This window comes from Nicotiana tabacum, chromosome 8 (assembly GCF_000715075.1).
Source record: "Nicotiana tabacum cultivar K326 chromosome 8, ASM71507v2, whole genome shotgun sequence".
NCBI lineage: Eukaryota > Viridiplantae > Streptophyta > Magnoliopsida > Solanales > Solanaceae > Nicotiana > Nicotiana tabacum.
The window spans coordinates 68,005,627-68,013,277 of record NC_134087.1 but is presented as its reverse complement, the minus strand read 5'-3'; the positions used below and the strand labels follow the sequence as shown (position 1 = coordinate 68,013,277).

The window sequence follows — 7,651 nt, the reverse complement described above, 5'->3', positions numbered from 1 at the left end:
TTTCGGGCTAGTATCATGACATTTTGAGCCCGTGTGTGTGAGACTGGAGAGTGATAACCGAATGAGGCCGAGAGCCTAATATTGAGTAACAGTATGGGATCGGGCTGCACGCCGCAGCGGGATATTGATTATGCCTTTGTTGGCTTGTTATAGCACTTGGGCTGAAAGGAGACCCTCCGGAGTCTTTACACCCCTAGTGAGCGCAGTTGATGTTATTGAGGGATGGATCTTTTCTGGACATGGATCTTGTCCGAAGTATTTATACCTGGAGATGGATATTCTCCATAGGGCTGGAATGGCCTTCCTCGGTAATGGATGACTGCGGTCAGTGATGTGTATATATTCCGGGATGGATCTTTGCTTGGCCGGATGACCATATACATTACCGAGTGGTTGAGCACTTGTGAAAGGAGGTACACGGTACATTTTTCCATGCTTTCTGTGCATTGGTACTTAGAGATTTGCTTAGATTTATACGTCGTACTGTTCGGATTGTACCTATTTACTATTGAGTTTTATACTTGAACTGCAAGCATGCCTACTTTTTCTGTACAGATTAATTGTATTACCTGTTGAGGGTTTGGTTCGTCACTACCTGTCAGTTCATAGTTTGGACTTGTTACTTGCTGAGTTGGTGTACTCACTTTACCCCCTGCACCTTGTGTGCAGATCCAGGTATCTCGGGGCACGGTAGCGGTTGTTGACTATTCCGATCGCGGACTTCACGGAGATAGCGAGGTAGCTGCTTGGCGATTCGCAGTTCCGCTTTTTCTCCTTCTCTATCTTCCTATTAGTACATTGTTGTTATTTCCATACTATTTTGGTCTTGTCTTGTTTCAGAACTATTGTAGTATTGCTCATGACTTAGTGACACCCGAGGTCGGGCTTGTATTTTTCGCTTTGTTTAATTTTGACTTTATATCTTTTATCGGATTTCAGTTGAAAATGGCTTTTCTTAAGTTTTAAATGAAATGTGGATTATTTTGAAAATGTGTTGGTTGGCCTAGTTTTACGATAGGCATCATCACGACCGGGTCGGTTTTGGGTAAATAATTCTGTGATGGAATTTTAAAATACGTTTTCAGATTATGAAGCATCCATCAAAATTTTGAAGCACCACCCAAAATTTTAGAGCACAAGAAATTTTGACGATCACTAGAATTTTCAGAGAAATTATGATGATCACTAAAAAATTTTGCTACAAAGCTGCAAAATTCTGGTGATCTGTTGGAATGTGTGACAAAATCATGACGATCACCATAATTGTTGTGTGCTTTAAAATTCTAGAGATCGAGGAAAATCCTAGAAAGCAAACTTTAAAATTTTTGCGTGAGGCTTTTCCCCAAACTTTTTATTACCGGGGTCAAAAAATCGATAGTGGCACCAAAGTATCCTATTTCAGTCATTCTCCCTTTATAGGGAGTACTAGTTTTTGGAGTTCATATGGAATTATATAATTAATCTTAACAGCTAAAAAAATATAATTAAATAAAGAATTATTTAACTATTCTAAACAATAATAGTTCATATAAGATTGAAGAAAGTGTAGAAAACATTCTTAAAAAGCTCTTAATCAAGGAAGTTGACCTGTATTCCAAATTATCAACATTGTTTCTCCGTATTTTAGATACATGGAGTTCATTCCGAGAGTTATATTGGCTTTCCATGTCAGTGACATACTTTTGAAACAAGAAGAAAGTAGTATATATAGTACTAATAAAACAAAACACACCATTACAGTCGTAGCTCTCCAAACAAGTAGTGTATGTTTGTTTTTTTTGTTGTGTGACCAATTTTTCGTGTAAAAGAACATACAGTGGAGCACTTTTTAACTGTAGCAACAAGCTGTCTTACATCCATGCCAATCTTTCATCTTTGAATCTATGCTTTCTATATTTGTGGTAACTAAGAGAAAGAGTTCATTTGGAATTAAACAACAAATGAAATGACCCTACAATTATTTTTATTCGCCGGTTCCCAACGCCCTTAGTCCAGTCTAATCCCTCACCCGTTAAAGAAAATAAAGAAGGCAATGAACTAGCAAATCAAGAATGTATGTTGTTGATACTAACAAGAAATCAACCTCGCTTTCTCTTTTTACTTTCAGCCATGATCAATTCCAGTCTGTCTATTACTATTATCATTTACATTAGTTGTGCGTACAATATTGATCAATTCTCGGGGTTTTTTCTTTTATTTATGAAACAACATCAACAACAACGGCCCAGTATAATCATACAAGTGAGGTCTGGGAGGATAATATGTACGCAGGCCTTATTCCTGTCTCGAGGGGCAAAGAGGCTGTTTCCAGGAGACCCTCGACCTTTTATTTATGAAAATGATTGGTATTAGAGATTTAATCATATCCACTAAGAGGAACTCTTTTTTTTCACTTAATAAGGAAAATTACGAAAATAAAATCAAAATAATAAAGCAAATAAAGACACTTCATTGACTATTCAAAAATATTACTCCCTCCATCTCATAATATGTGTCATAGTTACTAAAAATAGTTGTCTCAAATTATTTGTCATTTTAGAAGTTCAACACAAAATTGATTATATTTTTCCTTTTTTACCCTTAATAATTAATTGCATTCACATTTAGTAAAAATATGGATAATGTCATTGACAGAGATGACATATAAATTGAGAAAACATTTAATAAGGGTAAAGTAGTCAAAAACTATTCTTTCTTAAGGGGCGTGTACAAAAAAATCACAACACATATTATGAGACGGATGGAGTATTACACATGTGTGCATCCTCAAAAAATACAATAAACATGCCCCTTACATATTTTTGAGACGCGAGAGCAACATAGAGCTGTTCTACATCCATGACTTATTCAGATTAGGGTTGTGCACGGATCGAATTGGATCGGATTTAGCATATTTCGGATTTGAATTTCGGATTCTGAAAAGGGCAATCCGAATCCGGTCCGATCCGAATTAACATTGGATCAGATCGGATTTTAAACTTTGGATCGGATAATTTTTCGGATTGTCGGATTGAATTGTCACAAAATTGCTGGTTAGGACTTGGGACCATTCATCTCCTAAAACACCATTCAATCAGAAAACACCATTCATCTCCTAAAATACCATTCAATCAGAATCAAAAAAATTGAGTGAATAAACACCATTCATCTCCTAAAACACCATTCAATCAGATTGAGATTCACTATTGCTGGTTGTGGAATCAGTTCAAGCATCACTTTCACCAAATTTTTCAACAATTTGAAGTTCATTCGGTGTCTCTGTCTCATCTTCCATCTACCAAAACAAACAAAAAAATCAAAATAAAATCAAAAGTTGAAGAATAGAACATGAAATAGACATAAAAGACAGAAGAGAAGAGAAGAGAGGCGGAAGAAAGAGACATAAAAATCAAAGTAAAATCAGAAGTTTGAGTCATTTGAGTCATTGAGACTCTTTTAGTCTTCACTAAAGAGAAGAGAGGCGGAAAAATCTAAGTAAGCAAGGGGGTGTGTGAAAAATGAATAAGCCTAACCCTAAAATTTTAGTGTGTATTTGTATAGGTACATATAATTTCGAATATCGGATCGGATCGAATTAAAATCATACCAATTCGAATCCAATCCGAAAATCCAAAATTCGAAATCCGAAATAGAGTAGATCGGATCTGATTTCGGATATCCGATCCAAATACACAACCCTAATTCAGATAGTAATTCTTAATCATAATATTGTCCTAGTCTTGACAGGGCTTGTTTTTTTTTTTTTTTTTTGTGGGGGTGGGGAGGGGGTGATTTGGAGGTGAGCAAAGAGTGAAGAATTAATTAACCCCATATCTCGAGTCTCAACAAAAATTACGTTTCCAACGTTCTGTCCCTCGCATTAAAAAGAGAAATATTCGACTAGACAAAAGAGTAGTTCTTTTTCAAAGTTTTTCCTTGAGAAAGAAAAATTAGCTAGATATTTATAAATTAATTATAATGAGAACTGTTAAAGTCTAACAAAAAGTCCAATTTAATTTGAACCAAGAGTGACGATAATATGTATTGTTGGATTCAGAGGCGGAGTAGCCTTATGAGTTCGAAATTGTTATTATTTTAAATTATTGGGTTCTAAATTAATAATTTGTACAAATTCAATAAATTTCTTAAGGCAATTACAGGGTTTGAACAAAACGGGTTCGGCGAACCCTCATGCCGCACTCTGGCTCCGCCCCTGTTTGGATCGATCTTTTCTGATTTATACACAGTACAGTACTGGAGAGGAGAAGAAGAAATTAATGCTCAGTAATTAGCAAGTAGAGAATTAAGAAAGAAAGAAAGAAGAAACAAGAGCAGTACAGACTAAGGCATGAAGAGTTTGTTGCGACACTTGCACCTCCAAGCTTCAGGGTAGTACTCTAAAGTAGAGGTAAAGCCAGGTCGAACGGAGACTCGAACCGGTTTACATGGTGAACACCGTCCGCACTTGGATCTACACGTGGGTGGCGACGAACCCGGTCCTCTTTGCTCAATAAGGAGTACTCGTTCAGTCAACTCTGCTTCACAAAACATATATAGTAGCTCCATTAGTAAATTAATTAATAAGTCATTAGAACGTGACTCAATTCGAATTTAGAAAAGTAAGCTAGATAATGGTTAGGAACACACTGAGATTGCGAGTAGGGTGTAAGCCGAGAGCTAAAGAAAGGTTAAATTGATCAGTACTATGGTCGCCGCAAGAGAGAGTGAAGACGATATGTGGTGGCGGTGGCGTAAAACGCCCATAGCCGAGTTGGAGCGTAGCAACTGCTAAATTAACTAGTGGTATGAGGGACAGTTAGAGTAGATGAAGAATGCAGGTGGAGGTCTCCAGCTCAGGTTGTTGCGACTCTGATCTCTATTATTGGAAGTTTTAATTTGCGTGTAAGGCCGTCAGTCCAAGTCAAAACCCCACACTCACCCCTCTTATTTTCAGCGAAATATACTGACAGACAAGTTTCAAAGATTACATTTTGAACAGAGTTTAAATTATATACTCAGTATATATTATAAATAACTTTTTTTATATTATCAGGTAACATTATCGATACCATCATAAGATATTTACGGATAACCTTCATAAAAACTAAAATTCATATATTAAAAATAAAATATATTATTTTCTACAACAGATTACGATAATTTGAAATATAATTTTTTTCTTGCTCTATCAATGTGTATATAAGTTAAATAAACGAACTCTTTAGAAAATTGGATTCGTTAATGAAGGTAAACATTCACGAGGCCTTGTTTCGAGCAGTAATTTTCTTTCGTAATATTAGTGGAAGTAAATGATCTCCTATAATCATATATACTTTGATAATAAATACTACTAATATGCAAAAAATAATTTGGCTATCAGTAAAGTAAAAATAGATTGGTTTTCCTAGCCTAGTCCAACACACGTGAGCTATATATTTTAACACTCCAGCCTATGATTTGAAGGTCCTCAAAATGTTTGCCCAATCTAACTTTTTAAGTTATCTCTTCATTTTTTTCTTGGTTTATACTACAATCTGTAACGTATTAAACTAGTCATTATTTCGTATGTGTAATTTGCACATGATAGTTCCCAGAAGTATTATAAATGAGCATTGTGTCTCCATCACATTGACTTTCATGTATATTTACTGTCAAGCATGTCAGCTTCTTATTAATACAAATTTTCTTTATTTGACATTCAAGTAATTAAAACAAAAAGCAATTCCTCTATAATTCAACTAACACGCCTTTATCTGTTTTGTATAAGAGATAGAAGAAGAACAAAGGAAAAATATAAATCATAGCTTAGGATTCTTTTATTTGTTGTCTTTATTTAATTAAGGTATAATACATAATCATCTCCTGAGGTTGTTTGACTCCTTATACTTTGCGAGAGTCCTGTGACCCCCTTGTCTTTATATTGTTGTTTGACTCCTTATACTTTACGAGAGTCCTGTGACCCCCTTGTCTTTATATTTAAACTATAATAAGTACCACCTTTCGAACTGATGTGGTTTAAAATTTTGCATGCAATTATAGCGCGTGAGAACAAAAAAACTGCCCCATATCTGATTTTTTTTATTTTTACATTTTTATTTTGCTTTGGCTTTTCCTAGTTATTTTTCTTTCTTCTTTCTCTTCTTCAATTAAACCTCCACTACGCAATAATTTATCAAAGAGGCCAGACCTCCATTCTCCAAATTCCTGACATAGTCAAGCTGGAGCATCGACTATTTTGTTTGCTTTATCTCCTTTTTTTAATAAAAGCTAAAATAAACCTTTCAGGCAGAAGAATTTAAAGGAGAAAATCTAGTTGTTCTAATCTAAAGGTTGCATTCAATTTGTGCAGCTTCAGATTTGGTGTTGAATGGGTGCTTTACTGTGAGTCCAAGGTTGTTTTTAACTGGGGATGTCTAAATTGATGAGGGTTTCAAGAGACAAGGCCGGCTATACCCTTTAGGCCTCAAGAATTTAAGGGCCCCAAAATTACTATTTCTCTATATATAGTATATAATTTATATAATTATTGCTTATTATTGATAAATTTATTTCTTTGTTTTCATATTAATGTTGATTTCTTCCTCTGATTAGTAAAACCAAATTAGTTTTCTGCCAATCTTATTTTACGTTTTTACTGAATTATTTTACTCTATTGTCATGTAACTATATATAATAATCTAACTTATATTTTATTTTCCTCATATAAATTATACTCCCGCCGTCCCAATTTATATGAAGGTGTTTGACTGGGCATGAAGTTTTTTTTTAAAAAAAAAAAAACTTTTGAAACTTGTGATCTAAAACAAATCATAGAAATTTGTGTAACTAGAAATCATCTCATTAATGGTAAAGGAAAAAATTTACAGTTGAATTATTACCAAATATAGAAAGGTATTCTTTTTAGGACAGACTAAAAAAGAGAGTGTCACACAATTTAGGACAGAAGAGTATGTTTTCTAGTTTCTCTCGTTTTAGTTATGATGCAATTAACGTTAAATTCATTCAATATTTTGTACTTTATAAAATCAAATTCTCATTTTTTTCATTCCACGCTTGTCTAATTTTTTAAACAACGATGCTCATTATATATATATATATATATATATATATATATATATATATATATATATATATATATATATATATATATATATAGAGAGAGAGAGAGAGAGAGAGAGAGAGAGAGAGAGAGAGAGAGAGAGAGAGAGAGAGAGAGAGAGAGAAATTTAGGGAGAAGGGTATTGCATTTCCCTTCATTCATTTGAGTCCTCCGATGCTATTGAGCCGCCCCTGTTAAGAGAGATTGGGAGGAGAAAAAGAAAGAGCATCAGTCGCCGGAAAATATTTTTGGCCGGAGCTTTATTAGTTCATTTACTGTTTGCTTTTTCGGTAATGGGTTTTTCTTCACTGATTTATGGTATTTTATGAGGGGTTCAAGGAAATAAAAAGGCAGAAAAATGGGTTAGGAAAGAGGTGGGGATCGCGGAGTAAAGTTTTACCGGTCAAGCCTGTGATTTCCGGTAGTTTTTTCTACGATATGGTAGTTTTTATGAATGAATGATTGTTTTTCACTAGCAAAGTTTCATGTTTTTTTTTGGAGGTGGTTGGATTTTCTTTCCTTCAATGAGATTTTTGATTTAGTTACAAAATTCTTCGAGTTTATAGGTGAGAA

General features: G+C 34.4%; 1 long non-coding RNA gene across 1 annotated transcript; it reads right to left on the bottom strand.

Moving 5' to 3' along the window:
- Positions 1-4,049: 4,049 nt before the first annotated feature.
- Positions 4,050-4,939, bottom strand: LOC107816648 (uncharacterized). Its single transcript, XR_001655011.2, has 2 exons — positions 4,627-4,939; positions 4,050-4,514 (listed from the first exon to the last, which is right to left on the bottom strand). It is a non-coding gene; the product is annotated as an uncharacterized LOC107816648 (long non-coding RNA).
- Between the last annotated feature and the right edge of the window lie 2,712 nt (positions 4,940-7,651).